Source organism: Anguilla rostrata, chromosome 4 (genome assembly GCF_018555375.3).
Source record: "Anguilla rostrata isolate EN2019 chromosome 4, ASM1855537v3, whole genome shotgun sequence".
Lineage (NCBI taxonomy): Eukaryota > Metazoa > Chordata > Actinopteri > Anguilliformes > Anguillidae > Anguilla > Anguilla rostrata.
In genome coordinates this window covers 20,491,036-20,508,779 of record NC_057936.1, presented here as the reverse complement: position 1 = coordinate 20,508,779, position 17,744 = coordinate 20,491,036, and the positions used below count along the sequence as shown (strand labels likewise).

The 17,744-nt window shown below is 43.5% G+C and overlaps 1 protein-coding gene across 2 annotated transcripts in view; it reads left to right on the top strand.

The window, feature by feature from the left end:
* kcnh2b (potassium voltage-gated channel, subfamily H (eag-related), member 2b) overlaps window positions 1-17,744 on the top strand; it is a 145,374-nt gene that overhangs the window by 113,740 nt on the left and 13,890 nt on the right. The window lies entirely within an intron of this gene.

Below are 17,744 nucleotides of genomic sequence, written 5' to 3'. Positions count from 1 at the left end.
TGGATGTAGGAATCTAGAGAGCACAGCAGCCTGAATGCACAGCTACTCAAGCCTGTGATTTGCAGCGCTGCCCGAGCTGTGAGGCTCCTGTCCCTGGGTCAGAAGCGGTCCCTGGTGCGAAGAGACCTTTAAAGCGGGCGGGGTTCCAGGAAGAGGCCTCCGCTCCGCGTTCGCGCAGTGCCCCCCCGGGGCGCGCGGGCAGCAGAGGGACGCACGCCCGAATCGCAGCGCTTGTCACCGCGAATCTCCGCTCCTGCTCCCCCACGCAGCTGTCACTGAGATTTTTCAGCCCGCGAGAGGAGACCCCCCCCCCCCACTGTGGCTCAGCCACCAACGCTGCCCCCCCACCCCCACCCCCATCCGCCCCGGCCTCCACCCCCCACTTCCTCCGCTGAAGCCTACTCCGCCCCAGGCCCTTTGCTGGAGGCGGCAACGGCGCTCCCCTGTTTTGTCCGCGTTGAATGGTCAGCATTGTTTCTATTCATATTCAGTCATTCTTGCTGGCGTATTGCCCGTTTTGGGGCTGTTGGGAGCGAACAGAGAGGCACACACATTTTGCCCTCATGGGCGCAGCCCCTGCGCTTCTCTATGTAACCCGTGTCACGTGTGCTAGGAGCCGGCACCGTCCTGGCAGTCGTGTTGTTTGCCGTCTAATTGTCTCATGGCCGAGGCAGGTTCAGCGAACCGAAGAATAACGTACAGTACGACGCTGGGCGCACTTTCTGCCCCAATAAACACTCGGGGCTCTCGATTTCTCCCCTTCTCTCTTATCTCGCACTCACTCTCTCGCTACCTCGCCTGATGTCACTCTGTGTTTTGACTTTCTGTGCAGTCACCCTCCCTCTCTCCAGCTCTGTCTCTCTCTTTCAGTCTCTCTCTCTCCCTCCCTTCCTCTCTGATTATCCTCAACAGAGCATGTCTTGTTTGTGAGGGATTTTTCCCCCCCATCTCAAACACTTCCCAGAGCTCTGTCTCTCTCCCAGTAGTAGGAGCAGCAGTGGCTGAATCCGTAATAGTTGTTCTGCTTCAGCCGTCGGCGCGCCATCTGCGGCTAATGGAGGCGGGCTCCCGCTGGCGTCGGTCTCGCCTCTGTCTCACGCGCCTCGCCGACCCCACCCCGCCAGGTCTGAATTATTCATCCTAGAGGAGCACAGTGGTCCAAGATCACCTCAGAGAAACTGGTTTGTGAAATTACGCAGATGAGCCGCGCTCGGGCGCGAAGTTGGGTCTGATGCAACCAGCCCAGGAAACCAGGGGCGACCGACGACAGGGGGGGCTGATGACTTAATGAGTGACGAAGCCCAATTAGCGAGGAGAGAAGCTAACTAGCGGCGCAGAGGAAGCAGCAGAGAACAAGGCTTCACGAAAGAGAGAGAGGGCGAGAGAGAGAGAGACAGCACCTGGGAACCGGGAGGAGAGGAGACTTTTCTGAGAGGGGACGGGGGTTGATGGTGGCTGCCGGGTTCCTCGGGATGTCTGTCCGGCACGGCCCCGGGGCAGCGCCCGCTCCACGGCCGGGGCGAGCCGCTCTCCGCTCCCCGGCGGGGACTGGCGGGAGCGCGGGGCACCGCGGCCGCCCTCCGATGAGGCGCTGAGGACCATGATCCTGCCGCTGGTCCTGAAGCTGCTGAACGAGCCGCTCCTGTCCGCCAACCTGCCCGCCGCTCACATGCCGTGCGAGCCGGGACTGTCCCACTGCCGCCGCTGGGACAGGAACACCCCCCAGCTGCCCCGAGAGGGGCGAGAGGTGAGGGGGGTCTGAGGGGCGCCAGAGACAGAGAGAGGGAGACAGAGGGAGGCGGGAACACGGACACCTGGTCCTCCTTTAGATCCTGTAGATCCAAGCATATCTGGTAGATGGCTTTGAATCAGACTTTATACTCTTCTGAGTGGAGAGAACAACTACTGGCATCTCTGAGCAATAAGTTCTGGGTTGCATGACTTGAATTTTGGAGGATTCAGTTAAATGACTGGCTCACTATCAAAATGCTATTCTAATTATGAGTAGGTTTAATTTTGTCTTTAATGTAAAGCAACTGCTAAAAGTATCAGGGTTCTACACTAGCAATTAAAATTGCTCATATACCTTGTCCTTGTTTACCCATATTGCTGGGTTACTGCATGTACAGTATGGCAGTGTTTGGTCAGCCAGTGCCCGTGTATTGATTATTGTAAATGCTTGCTGGTTGTGCATCTCTGTTTTAAGGAGCAGAACACCTTATCATTGGTGTTCCACAGTGTTTTTGATTATAGTGATAGCAGAGGGCTGTGTATGCTTGACTGTATTTCAGAGGGCATGTGTTTCCAAGTGCAATCTAATTCAATGTACGCACACTGGTTCTAGCTCTGTTTACACCATGCTGGCAGCTACGTGTTGGCTAAGAGAGGACCCTTAAAAGGACAGCTGAGTGGAAGAGAAAAGAGAAAAAGCTGCACTGAAAGTGAGAGATGCAGAGAAACGGAGAGATGCGGAGAAGTAGAAAGATAACGCCTGCTTTCTCCCTCTCCTGCCTCAGAGGCTTGGGAGTTGTTGTTTTCTTTATTCTTTGTGCCAGAGAGAGTAGTACAGTATTTATGCTCGGAGAGAACTGGGAAAGACCATCGCGTTCTCCCTTTGGAGTCACAGCTCAGACCACAGGGAGGGACGTCTTGTTCCGAGCCAAGCGTGAGGGAATCGGGCAGGAGTGTCATGTGATCTCGTCTGGTCTCGGATGATTAAGTGTGTCTTCTGAGGCAGCTTAATCCTCGACGCCGTTGCATTGAACTGTGAGTGATTCCTGCCAGCATTGTGGGGGGGTGTGTAATACTGCGCTGGGTAGGGGAGGGAATCTCCTTGTTTTCAGGACACCTTACCCTCTCCATTTTAATCTTATTGTCTCCTTATTTTTTTTGTGAATTTATCAAGGGTCCTAAAAAATAAAAATAGGGTAAATATCCCTCTCCAACTGCTTTTTGGAAACATTTTACAGAAAAAATAATTATTTGGCCCTTCTGCACTTGTGGTGGGTGCTCCCATCAATAAGTAATTCAATCATTCTGTCCCAGATGATGCAGAGGGCAATCTCTGATGTCTCTGTAAGACTCACCCTTCCCTGCATACATTGCCTCTTCATCATTCACTGACTTGTCACATGGGAAAATGGTTCTTAAATGTTACAACACATTAAGGCACTAAGGGTTATGCTCAGAAACAAATTAAGAGCACGTGTTTAGTGAGATTCACAGTCATTGCAAAGGCTGCATATTATGTAAATGTGAAATGACAAAGGACATGAATTTGGGTCCATTGTTTATTCAAATAAATGGCCTGGAAACATAAAAGAATTCATTTTGAATTGAGGCAGCACATGTTATCTTCATGTTCAGCTCACTCAGGAGTCTTGATGCGGCATGGGAACAGATGGAAATTCATCATCACTGAAAAGGCTTAAGGCTAGGGGAAACTGCTTTTGTGTGTCATTTTACTGATTAATGTTAAATGGTTTCATTTGGTGGAAGCCATGTATAGATATTTAATCATTTTTTTATTATGGAATTTCTATAACCATTATTTACCTATCCATCAGAGGACAGTTTAACCTGCCCCCGTCTTGTAAATGTCTTGAGAAATGCAGTTAAATGCAGAAGTGTTGAGACAGTGACACAATTTTTGTGGTTTTGGCTCTGTGCTCCAGCAAATTGGATTTGAAATGAAACAATATGAGGTTAAAGTGCAGATTGTCAGCTTTAATTTGAGGGTATTTAAATTTCTATCAGGTGATCCATGTAGGAATTGCTGCCATTTTTTATACACAGCCCCCATTTTATGGGAGCAAATCTAATAGGATAATTGGCTGCTCAGCTGTCTCTTGGCCAGCATCATTCCTTAACACAAGAAAGCTAACAGAAGGTCTTGAGTTGATTCTATGGGTACAATTTGCATTTGTAGTCTGTTGTTGTTGTATCACAACATGAGTGTCAAGGAAGTGTCAATCCGAGTAAAGCAGACAATCCCTAGGCTGAATCTGAATAAATCAGTTTGAGACAGCCAAAACATTTTGTGTGTTAAAATCTCAACTGTTTGATACGTTGTTAGGAACCAAAAATGCACTGGTGAGCTCAGCAATAGCAGAAGACCTGATAGACCACAGAGAGTCTTACTGTATGGGCAGATGAGATGAGTATTGACCTGCCCCAAAGTGTTATAAAGAGGAAAGTGTGGAGACAGAAGGGAATTGCTCATGATCCCCCCCTCATCTCTGAAACATGGTGGAGGTAGTGTAATGGCTTAGGCAGGTATGGCTGCCACTGGAACTGGCTCACTTATTTTCATTCATGATGTGACTGCTGATGGCAGCAGAAGAATGAATTCTGAAGTGAACAGAAACGTCTTATCTGCTCAGATCCAACCAAATGCCTCGAAACTTATTGGATGATGCAGCACCTTGCAGAAGGACTGTGACTCCAAACATACTTCTAGAACAATTAAGGAGTATTTCAGGGCGAAAAAGTGGAATGTTCTTGAATGACATGTCCTGAATTCAACTGAACATTGCTGAAGAAAAGACTGAAGGCAAAATGCCCCACAATCAAACAGGAACTGAAGATGGCTGTAGTACAGGACTGGCAAATCATCACCAGGGAACATACTCAGTGTCTGGTGATGACTATGGGTTGCAGACTTCAGACAGTTTGGTGATGTCTATGGCTTGCAGACAGTCACCGAATGCAAAGAATTTGAACGAAGTACTAAATATCAGAAGTTTATTTCAGAGCTGGCCAAAAACCAGAAGAGCAGCCCATTGTCTCATTGCTTTGGCTCCCTAAAATGGTGGGACTATGTATAAAATAGGCGGTAATTCCTACATGGATCATCCAATAAAGATGATCCCTGTTGGAGTCACTGTCCTGCTGCAAGGTGAAGCATCATCCAGGTTTGAGGTTTACTAAGGTTCATTATATTGTTATATATAGTAAACCTCAGTAAAACCTCAAATTAAAGCTGACAGGCTGTACTTTAACCTAATATTTATTGTTTTATTTCAAATCCAATGTGCGGGAGCACAGAGCCAAAACAACAAAGATTTTGTCACTGTTCCAATACGTTCAATACCAATCTGTAGATGGAGCTGAGTTCCCAATGTCCTGAGTTTCATATATATTCTGAAATTGCATTTAAATTGTTCTATTTCTAGGGGTACATTGTTTATGCATTGAAATAATGTTCTATATTGTTCTTTACTGCTGCAAACATTTTAATACTAAACAGAGCACACACCAAGTAATGAAAGGCCTACCTTACCCAGTAGCCATACAGTGCATGATGTCACCCTAGTTATAGTTATTAGTCATAGTTATACAAGGTTCTAAGCTTCCCTTAGGTGTGTGTGCACATTAAAATATAGCAAGACTTTAGGCATTATGATTCACTTTCTTCATTAGCAAAATATTTAACACTTAGTGTCATAGTTAACAAAATCATACAGTGCCTTATTGGGCCTATACATGTTAATGCTCTTAACCTACTTCCATACCACTGATGGCTCTTTTGGTAGCCCATTTTCAGACAACAATTACTGTCCTATCAACACATGAAAATGACATAGTTGTTGGTTCTGTGAACAAGCGAAGCCACTAGCATTGCTTGAAAAGTGAATATGGCCGCTTTACTCGCACCATGGTTAAAAGCAGCCAGAGATCTTTGCTGTGCGAATGCATATACAAATTTAGATGGAAGTTATTTGTGGATATTAAAAGTAACTATGCATGTTGTCATATTAGAAAATACCACAATTAGCAAAGAAGTAACTAACCATAGATGCCAAAATTCACCTGAATATAAACATTTAAAATCTGTCATAAAGCCTGCTTACTGTTGATGTTGTACCTGTCGGGATATGATGAAAGGTCTTGTATTCTGCATATGTTTAAATTACTGTAAAAGTTTATATGTAAATGGATTTGAGGAATTGGTGGGCTTTGTCAGTTTCATAGTAAGCTTTTAATGATAACAAGCAACTCAGAATTAAAAATAGCTTCATTCATTGTCTGAATTCTAAGTCTGTTAACTGTTTTATCAAAGTGGAAAATGTATTTTCTGTGTAGCAAAGAGTAGTGGAAATAAGATTATAAATGTTTTCCACCTATTAATCCATTTAGGTTGGGACAGTTCTTGAGTCATACAATATTCCCATAAATAAATTAAATTGAGTTTATCTGCATATTGCTCTGTTCCGGATGCATTTTTTAACCTTAATGAGTCTTTAATGAGGAAGAGAAATATTAAATGAACACACATGAATTATTGATAAATCTGTGGTCTATTTAAATCCTCGTTAAAACAGCACATGCATTAAACAAACCTCAGTCTCTGTGGATTGCACAGACAAAACAATAAATACTACCTGAAAATTGTATTGCTACTACCGTGGTGTGCCAGGATATGAAAGTTTGAAAGCTGCAGATCTGCTCCTCATAAAAATAGAGCAGCAGCAACATGAATTCTGTTCTCATGAGTTTCACTCACCTTTTTTACTTCTTCATAAACATCTAAAAATACGTTGTGACCCTCTTTTATTTAAAGGGCTCTGTGAGGCACTGTCTGGGGTTTATTGTGCTGGAGAGATGCCAACTGTGCTTTAAATGAATGCTGGTGTGGTAAGATTACCTCTATAGCTAATGAAACAAATAAAGTGACTCTCAAGACCTTGAGTTCTACTCGGGAACAATCATTATCCTGTAGGACACCATAAAGTGGTCATCATTTTGGAAAGGCTATGACTTCGTCCTTGTAAGGAGAGATAGAAATCACAGAAACATCAATCGTAATGTGCTATAACGTGAGTTTGACTTTTGTTTTTACAGTCAAATGTTAAATGCAGTTTGCAGCAATGTGCAGCTGAATACACTCATTGGATTCTAACACAAAGAACTTGTAATATCTAAACTCTGGTTTGTTGAGCCAATTTGAAAGGATGCTATATATGATTTGAAGTTGTCATATTGCAGCCGGGTCATAATATTTTAATCAGTTTGGGGTTGTACTTTATCTTTGCCTCTGTTGGTGTTTCAATCTTTTATGCTCACACTCATGAATTAAAAATGTCTACATATGCGCCGCCTACACAGAGTTCCATTTATGGGTGAATGTGTTTGAGCACATTCTGGGACACAGTTAGCTTTGAATAATTATCTATGAGGCAGGGGCCTCCAGGTTTGCCTGTTCTTGATGGTTATTCATCAGACGCTCATTTCCAGGTTTCTAACTGTAGGGGAAGGAGTCAGAAGGAGACGCCAGCCTTTATAAGAGGGCATTTTTAATCGTGACACTCTTTAACACTTGACTTTCATTGTTAGAAATTCCGTGTTCAGTGGAATTAATGAAAAACAACTGTTTTTGCGGGAGAAAAAAAAGTTAAACCTATATATTATTATTAAAATGAGGGTCAAAGTTCCACAGCGGTTACATTCAGTTCCCTTTGTTTTTGTGGAAACAGTTCAGTTGGGTCATCCATTGGCATCTTTTCACTAAATATATTTACTCTGTTATTTTGCTGCCTACTAACATTGTTTGCTAAATAGTGTAAGCTGACCACTTAACGACTTTATCCATACAATTTAAGGGCTGACACGTTTGTTCATGCATAAGATGATGACAGTGTGCTGTTAGTCTGCGGAAAGCTCTGGAAGAGAGACGTCAGGACCGAACCGCAGGCGGGGGCGGGACCGCCAGCACGTGTGTGTAGGAGACGCATGAGACAGAGGAGGGGGCTCCTCCGCGCGTCACAGGGCCCCCCCCTCCCTCCCCGGGGCTCTGCCATCTCTCTCACCGCCTCACGTGGCTCTCCCGACAGTTTCGGCGGCGTCACGAGCAGCGTGGACGGGGCAGCGGTGCAGCGGCAAAATCGCCCGAGCACAAATCACAAACCCAGAGCATCACCGCGCCGTAGGTGATGTCACCGGGCAGGTTCCCCCCATTGGGAGTGTGGAGTCACCCACCCCCTGCTCTTGTGGCCCCTGCTGTCTTTAAACCGTACCTGAACAGCTGTTTCTGGTTGCTGGCTGATTCCTACTCCAGTTCTCGTGGCTCTTGCAAGCAGCTGAAGCTCCAGTTCACCGTGTTATTAAAGTGTGGATGTTCAGCATTAATGTAATGGATGTTAATGAAGAGCGCAAGGCCCCAGTGGAACGGAGTGGGTCGGAGTCACATGCCCGTTGAGGTGGGCTTGAGCCCTTTTAAAATAGTTGTGTTCTGATCTTTGTGATGTACCACATTCCTTCACTTTTAATCAAACAATGGGAAATTATTAGATTGTTCATCAGTCACCCTTACCCAGTGTGAACTGTGACATGACTATGAAAACAAATATCTTACAGGAGCGCTGTGCTTTTTTTGGAAATACTCCATGGGTCACGGTGCATTATTACAGTGTTGAACAAAAGTGTTAAATGCGTGCACACAATAGCGTAAGCTGACAGCCCTGGTGCATGAGCAATGCATCTTCTGCATCTTTAGATTTGGAGAATGACATTTGATTCTGATAAATCAGAGCGATTTCAACATTTATAAAACGGTATGCATTTATAAAACAAGGGAATAGATACTGGTGATATGATACAGACTCCAAACAGTCAGATCAGCCAGAGGAGTGACTCTGGCTGAGCGATAAGATGGGGGTATAATACTGACTGGGAAAGACCCTCCCATTTTGCGTCACACCGCGCGAGTTCTGGGCTCAACTGTCACTGCCATTGTGCAGATTCAGTTGCGCTTCAGGGCATCGCTGTACTAAGCAGAAGCACACTGTTGAGGCCAGAGGACACACTTCTGTAATGAAGAGTTTTAAATGTGGCCCCCTCCTTTTGTATTTATGTTCCCTCTATTGCTTGCCAATCCACTTTATTACCTGCTTTTTTTCTTGTAAAGGCGTAATGGTGAGATGAGACTGGTAGTAGTATTTTAGTGTTTTGTTCAATAAAACAGCTGAGATGGCGGGGTTTCCCGCTATTTCAATTTCAAGTGACTCAGCTGGAAGTTGTTCTGTCGTACAGTATTTGCTCGATTACATTTTTCAAAGAGACTGATTTTTGCAAGTTGGATTTTGATTCTTGTGGGTTTCGGATGGCTTTCTTAAAGGTTATTGAAACCATGGGCAGAGAGCTGTCACTAAGATGGCTAAGCTTACATCTTAGATTAATTCTTAAAAAATTCTTTCTAGACCTGTTTCTGTAACTTGATGACGATTTTGTTTATATTACACGTAAGCCAGCATGCATATAATGTATTTTTTCAGTTAGCAAATCTTTCCTTAAGTAATGAGCATGATGATAAAATTTTAAAGAGAACATTATGCAGTGTGTTGAGAAAGCCAGTGGGAACTATTAAAGATTCAGGAGATTGATGTTGGTTTCACTATGAAAACACTGCCCTTTGTTACATTTTAATGGGATCAGTTGGCAGTATCAAGTAAAAGGTTGTACTGAAAGCCAAGCTTAGTTACACTGTTATACTGCAATTGCACCATGTTTAATCTACTTTGAATTGCATAAAGTAATAAAGAAATTAGTGTCTGTAATTCTTAATCACGATAATTGCAATCATGCACAGTTTGCCCAAAGTCAGGTGACCTATCTATAGTGATGTCACTTGAGCAATCACAGTGCAATTGAATGTTCTTTGATTGAGTTATTCATTTATTTGACCTCAAATTAGATCGGCATCATAACTGGAATACATTACGGCAGCAGTCAGTTTTATTCAATTCAGTTTCATTTGTACAGCACTTTTGGCAGAGACACTGTCACGAAGATGCTTTACGGTAGAAATGAAAAAAAAACAGGCCTGAACCCCCCAAAAAACAAGCAGTTGAGGTACAGTAAAAAAAAAAAAAATTAAATAAAGAACAGCCCAGTGGGAAGAAAAACACTCAAATTGTGGTAAGAAAAACATCCCTAATGGGAAGAAATCTCAGGACAAAACCCAGCTATAGAGGTGTAGCCCATCATCCAGTGGGTCTTTAATAAATACATACATCATCCAGGTAAATACTAATTAAGCACTTATCAGTATTGACAAGGGTGGGCTCGGGATACCTGAGACCCCAGTAATGCAGTGTTTACTGCAGATAAGTCACTGAATGTTTAATGCCTTCAGATATGCCTTCTGATATGTATCCTCTCTGACAGGCTCTACCACACAATGCAAACATCAATAGGGTTCTAATTCAATGCTGACAAAGGTGAAGTGGATAAATCCTTCTTGAGTTCCCAGTCCACCTGTATCTCACCTTCCAGCCCTCCTTACACATCAGCAGAATGAGCGACAGAGTCCATGATCTGGTGATCGCAAGCCTTAGATGTGCCCCATGGAGCTCCATTCAGAGAAGCCCACATCAACAGGTGGAGCTGTTAAGGGTTTGAAGCAAGTGGAACCCCACTTGCATAGTTTTTTTTTTTTTTTTTGCAAGATTTTAGTGGGGCATAACCCTCTTTTTCAAGTTGCTGGGAAATGGCCTAGAGATTTGATGGAAAGGAGTTTTTATGTGTGACCTGTTTTTTTAGGATCATTAAAAAATCTTTGCCCATGTGGTTGTTACCCAAGGCTTACAGTTTATGTATAATTGTAGGGCATAACATCCATCTGTAAAATGTCTACAGTAGGTTAGACAGGGACAAAGATTTTAAATAGAAGGCAGGCACATGTAATTCCCCTGTGGGAGTAACCTACTGAAGATCATTTTGGCCTTTTGTGAGCTGTGCATTTCAGAGGTGCCAAAGAGAACATTTGTTTTCTGTCTAACAAGCCATGTGTTCTTGTAAAGCTTGGCTTATATTATTATTATTATTATTATTATTATTATTATTACACATAGAATTTGGTCTCACCACAAGGAGACCCCTAAGGCCCTTTAGAGGTCTACTGTTAAACACTGACTAAGCCCAACTCTGCATTAGCCTTTTTTTTTCAGAGGATGGCTATATCATAGTAGCACAGCCAATGTATTCTGGAAGATACTGACCATTCTTTCTCAGGTTGGAGGGGGTTTGTAAGACACGTGACGTGGGACTCCAGGGGTGAAGCTGTCCTTCCCCTTGGCACTCAAAAGCAGTGTACGTCAGCCAGGCTCTATTCATACAGAGACCTTCACCCCAGCCTCTCGCTGGGTGTCACGTGTCTCAAAGGTCACTCCGGCAGGAGAGACGAGAAGGTTGGGGAACGCAGACGCTAAACCCGCTAAATCCCCTGAGACGGGATGAAGCCGTAGCCCTGCGACATGTCTGTGCGGGTTTACGCAAGCAGTCGCTCCTGACATGTAGCTCTGGCGCTTCTGAGAGGAGACCTGTCACTTTCCAGCCGCGTGTGTGAACACACTGCCCTGCACTGTCCTCTCCCCCTCACGACCTTCCCTTTGTGGGGAAGCACAGCGTTAAACTGACGCAGCTGTGTTTATATATAGGCTTGCATATTGGCTATGCCTCAGGAGGAACTGTTGGGTGAGGCTTCTGAGTTGCACCTTTCTTGGATCCTTGGACTTCGCCTTGTTAATGAAAAACTAGCTTTCACTGTGATTGCGGAGGATGGCGTACGTTAATTAAAATGAATGACTCTTGGGACTATCCCAAGCAAATGAGAAGAAGGGGGAATGTTTGAACATGTGACAAGTCTCCAGGGTAAACTCCCCCCACCCCTTCCCCACCCTCTGTGTTTAATTTTTCAGGGGTTTGGCTTTTAGACCAAAAAAAACACTTGCCTTAATGAGCCCATGGTCCCGCGCTGCACAGAGAATATATGACATCAGAAAGGAGGCGTGCCTTTTCCCGACCACCGGAACCTGACCTTAATTCAAGTGAGCTACAGTGAGAATACAGCTCACATGATTGGAAACGTAAGAAAGACGTTCCAAATCAATGTTTGATATCCCCTTTGCCGGTGTTTGCTGAAGGTACAGGCAACAGCGGGGCCAGCCCTACAAACACGAATGTCTGTGACTGAGTGATCTGACTGAGTGATGAAGTTACACCATTGGTCAGCCAGATCACGTGTGTTAGGTCCAGCCATATACTAGGTTTTGACCTGGTCTTGTTAATGAAGAGTCTGTCATCTCCCATGCATTTCTGAAGCAGTAAAATGAGGGGGAACTTCTATTTCCTTGCAGGGAAGGGATGGAGCCAAATCCTGGCTTTATTGAAAATAGGAGTTCTGCCCTTTTCTCACCTTTTACATGGACATGGGCCATTAAAAACAATGTTTTGTGAAATATGATTGGATTTGTAAAGGCTTTTATAGAGCATTTATTTTTATCCACTTTACGATATCATTAACAGTCCCTAACTTAATTTTAATGCAAGCTTTAAATCTTTTTTTGACTGAACATCTGTTCCCCAGAGGTGTGTTTATATGAAAAAGACAGTTTTTGGTACTGTGCTATTCTCTACCTAAACTTGTGGTAAAGAAAGCTTCATCTCTATAACCTTTAAGAGTAAAGGAATCCAGTATAAAGTAGTGCCTAAGACTGTGAAAGTGTTCTTGTACAGGTGTACTGCTGTACTTAAATTTACATGTGTGGAAGCTGGTTTCAGATCTACTGAAACATGGAGGTTTACACTGGGTAAACGATTATGCAAGGGCTGTCATTTTTCATAAACATCGGAGGGGATCTTGTCTCTTGTTATTATTTTGGATCTGTATTATTGCTGCGGAACACAAATTTCCTTTCTACCATGACATCATACTTTAGATAACATATTATATTACAGTCACTTAGCAGACGCTCTTATCCAGCACGATGTACAGTTGATTAGATTTTTTTATTTTCTATTAGTTAATAATGTGAGCCGATGCTTTTTCTCCCCAATTTGGATTGTCCAATCATGTTCATGTTGCAATGCTCGTGGCAGCTGCCGGTGTTGATTCGGGAGAGAGCTCAGATGAGCATGAGCACTCCTTCAAAGTGTGAAATCATCTGTCGACTCATCACTCCGCTGTTCACAAGTTGGGCTCACACAGACACAAGCCAGGGGTAGACACCGCACATGAAGCTTAACGGGCAGACTTATTGGCACCCCATCATCCGGGGGGGGGGTGGCTGGAGAGCGATGAGACGCTGTCGTTCCAGCTGACTAAAGCCTTCAAATCCCCGGGCGATGCTAGATACCATTGATTTTTTTAAACTATAGCTCTTTGCATATACACATTTTTAGTAAGTACTACTTTTACACATTTCAGTCTTATGAAGATTCCCTGATTTTGATAGGTTCTCGCTTTTCACAGAAAACCTTAATATATTACAATTCTTATCAGTATCAATATTTTAACAATATATGATGCAGCACTGAGGTATGAATAACCATATTTAATCTAACATTACTAAATAATTGCCATTTTTCTCAAGATGCAATTCAAGAAAAGAAAACATGGGGGTTCACGAGCTTTGCATTAAACTTTGCATTAAATTTCTTGAAATAGTGGTTGGCAGCTGCTTTTTTTGGCTCCCCAGGGATATTCTGAATGGCCCTCTCATCATATCACATATCTAAAAATAGAACAAGCAACACTCTAGTTTGAGTCTCAGTTGAACAGGGCTACAAGAACGCACAGCAGTAAATGCATTGTGTTGAAAATCCATTCTTTTAATCGGAGGTAACTGGAAGAGGTGAATTTTTTTTTTGGCTTGCAGGTGAAAGAGAACCCAATTTAGACAAGTCATTTGCCCATGGCAGAAGAACATTCAGTTCCATAAACTTCTCCGAGCCTGTCTTCATGGACGTCCAGTGTTTGAGGGTTTTGTGAGATTTTGTGAGATATTGTGAGTCAGTTCTTTGTTGAATAGTGCTTTACAGCGGTTCACCTGGGAACGAAAGCTGGTTCTATGCCCACTTTCTTCACGACTACACCACTCCTGCCTGCAGTTAAAAGGGAGTGAAAAATACAAAGCATTGTTTATTCATTTCTGACTGTAATTAGTTAGTGTTGCAATCAAAATGCGACTGTGCTTTTGGATGAGCAGAAAAGATTAATTGTCTATATTGACTGATCCTTATTTTGAGTGCAAGATGTTGGAAAAACTGCCTTTAGAAATGAATATGGGGACAAATCGAAAGAAATAACCTTCAGACCTCAATCTATCACAAATGGCAGTTTTGCTTTGGAAATCTGTGAACTGGCAAAAACACGATTCATTAAATGCACTCTTTTTACATATGGGATTTCAGAATGAGCTTTATAAAATATATATGCACGTGTTTTTATGAGCTTTTCAGTTAAAAGGATTTTAAAAGGTCTATGGGACTCTGAAAATATAAAGTTACATTGCCCCAACTGCATGCATTTTTTATGACATACCAGCTACCTAGTAAGCCACAAAGCCCCTGTGTACCATTTAATCTAATCCACATTGGCCTGTACCCAAAACATGTGCAAATCTGTGTGAGTAAACCTGCGGTGTTTTCATTCTTACACACATACTTTCCGGAATCCCATGGTCACAAGACGTACTAGCTTCATTTTGTAGCACAAAGGATACAGCAAACTGGTTTCTGTAAAAAAATAAAAATAAAAAAGTAAATGAACGCCCCCAGAATCAGTTTTGATTGAAGGAATATGGTCACACCTTTGGGAATTCCACCTTCATCTCTGTTCTTGACACCATAAGGTGGGAGGAGGAAATGGCTTTTCTTCTAATTTCAGAGCCAGCTTGCCCATAATTTTGAGCTACCTCTCAGAACTGCTGTTTCACCTCTCATTTTAGTGACTCACATCTCCCCTGCCACAGTTCCACTCAACAGCCATTGCCTCTCACGACTGCTCGGCCTCGCGCCTGAGTAACTGCTCAGCTAAATAAGAGGGGGAGTTTATGAATTCAGCACAACTGCTTGACCGCAATTGGTGCCAAATTGAATGTATTTATGTGTGGTGCTTTCGTAAGAGGGATGATGCATACCCAGTTTCTGTGGCACACTCTAGCCGTGCCTTCCTTGTGTCCATTAGCCGAGAAAGGTTAATGTTTGGAATTTTCCAGAATGCTCAGTTAAAGGATATTGGATCACTCTTGACTGAAGTCAGAGCTATGTTGCGATGCAGCTCAGGGGCTATTCGGTTTATGAGCAGGCCAGCTATACTCCCCATTTTAAAAACTGTTCAGACAATCTATCAGTAGTTCCTCAGGCCTGGCATTGTGAAATGGATCGATTTTTGTGTTGATTCCAAAATATCTTGTCCTTGGGAAATGAATGTCTTGCACCCTGTAACGCACTCCTCTGTGCCAAAGAAGTGTTTTTAAACAAACTTATGGGCAGTCTACTCCCTGAGGTTGGTGATTCATTAGACTCGAACCAGTGTTTACCCTCTTAGGAGTGAAGAACGGCTCTTAAATCGTATAGGTCCATATAAACAGCCATTTTCCGATGTATTTATGTTAAGTGAAACATTGTCTTTTTCATATAAAATGTGAGTACTCTTATTGTACTGCATATAAGGGACAAGACAGCAGGAATTATTTTCTTCTTTAAGAAGGTCAAGTTTAATGATATTGACATGGAACAGTTCCGGGTAGACAGAACAATTTGATTTGAAATGAGAGAGTTTTCATAATCTGTATCTGTATTCGGATGTGATTGGGTTCGCACAGCTCAGCTGTAATCCGTGCTGGCAGAGCATGGGCGGGGGGCTCGGCTGTCGCTAGAAAAACAGATGTCACGGGGAAGCTCGAGAGCCGAGAACGCTCTCTGCTATTATAATGGAGTTATATTGGTTAATAAATTAGAGCCGCAAATGATGTAGCTCTCGTTCCTTTCCGGTGGGATCTGAAGCCTGTAGCAGCACCTGCTCCTGCAGCGCGGTCTCTCGGTACGGGTCGTGACTCTGCCGCACCGCGTGGGATCCAGGCTCTGCTGCGGTACGGGGCCAACCCGAGCAGAGCGGAGCTGGGCTCCTGCGGGCGGGAGAGAGCCGCCGTCACGAGCGGAGGGGCCGAGGCCGCCTCGTTCCGCGCCGCGGAGAGACGGAGGCTTCTTCACATCAAACAACGACGGGCTGATCTGCAGCTGACAGCTTTTTATTACGAAACGCTCGCCAGTCGTGTCAGACTTTCAGTTAGATCAACACGTTGCAACAGCAGCAGCATTATAAAGGAAAACATATCACAGTCTTCCAAAAACAGAAGAAAAAATGGAGAATGGGGAAAGCCCTGTGTATTCATTCAGTAGGTCCAGTTACAGAGAGCCGGAACACAAAGACCGTCGGATGTGAATTAACCTGCGGTAGAACACTGCATTGGACGGCCTATCTGAATACAGAGAACAGTGTTGGCACAGTGTCTATTCCATTCTGTCCCCACCCAGATACTTTGACACATTCACATCTGCACACAGGCTCGCCCTCTGAGGTTATAACAGTGCAGTGCCATCAACGGCTTAGATGCTGTCTTGACTACCAAATGCACGCTCCCATTCATTCACATACGTGCTTCATCCCATTTCAAATGCAACACGGTCACAAACGCAGTATCATTCTGTCATGGGACCGACTGCTCAATTGACTGCTCTTGTCCTGTACATACAAAATAGCTTTTGTGTCAAGGGCTTTCACAGGGTGCACAATAGTCTCACTTGACAATTCAATAGTAATTGAGTTTTGGTTTTCATCATGCTGTGACATTACTCCAAAAACAATGTTCATTTCAAAATGTCAAGGTGTGATATGTCGAAAACATTTTCAGTCTCGATTTTCTGTAAAATGCTATTCAAACTGCCCCATGAGGACAGGGAATGTTTTAATAATTCCTAATTTCCTTTTTCTCAGTGGCAATATACAGGGAACATTTTGCCACAACGTGATATCTCTGGTAACCAAAACCAATATTGCACCATCATTGGGGTTAATTTGTTAAGATGACTATTTGATGACATGCGTCGTGTGAAAAGGACCCACTGTAGGTTGTTTCTGTGCATTAGCCACTGGAGTGAGTGTAGGGCGCTGTTAGCAGATGTAGTCGTAGATGAGGTTGCCTCAGCTGTTGGTGTCAGAGTCGTTCCCGCTCACTTTACTCACTGCAGTGTGGGGCCAGCACTTCCCTCCCCGAGGCCTTTTCATTGTCCTTCCCAGGGAAAAAAGCAGAATAAAATATTCATTTATGAGTTTCATTAGTCTGTAGTAAACCCTCATGAGCCACCGATGCACTGGGGCATTTCCAAGGCATGTTCTCCCCTCCTCTCTGTCACTCTGCAGTTGTAAAATAGAACACTCTATCATCTCAAATGGATCAGGGCATGCAGGGCTTTTATCTACAGAATCTATGCAGATGAAAGCCTATGACATTTGAGCGTATTAAATAGGCTTTTCGAAAGGCTGAATGCTTTACCACACTTCCTTGAATCTAGAGGGAATCTACATATTTAATATTTTACAAATTCTAATTCCCTTTTTTAGAAAGGGAAAGGGAAATTGGATTACATATTTTAGGTGCACAAGAGAGAATGTGATGACCCAAAGCTATTTGAATTTGTTAAGAAATCTTGATTTGCACCCCCATCGTTTTTGCAAATGAGGTGTCCTCTGAAATATATAAATGATTTCTGCTGTGTGTATTCGTGTTATACAACTCGTTACACAATGTGCTTGAAATATCTGGAGATTTTTATGGCTTCTTTATCACAAAGGGAACCAAGCAAACCAGTGCTTGTTGCAGTAATCTTGTCTTTGAAGAGTTCAAAAGTGTCCCAGTGAGCATGTGCGCGTGTCTACATGACACTAGTTTGTGTCTGCACGC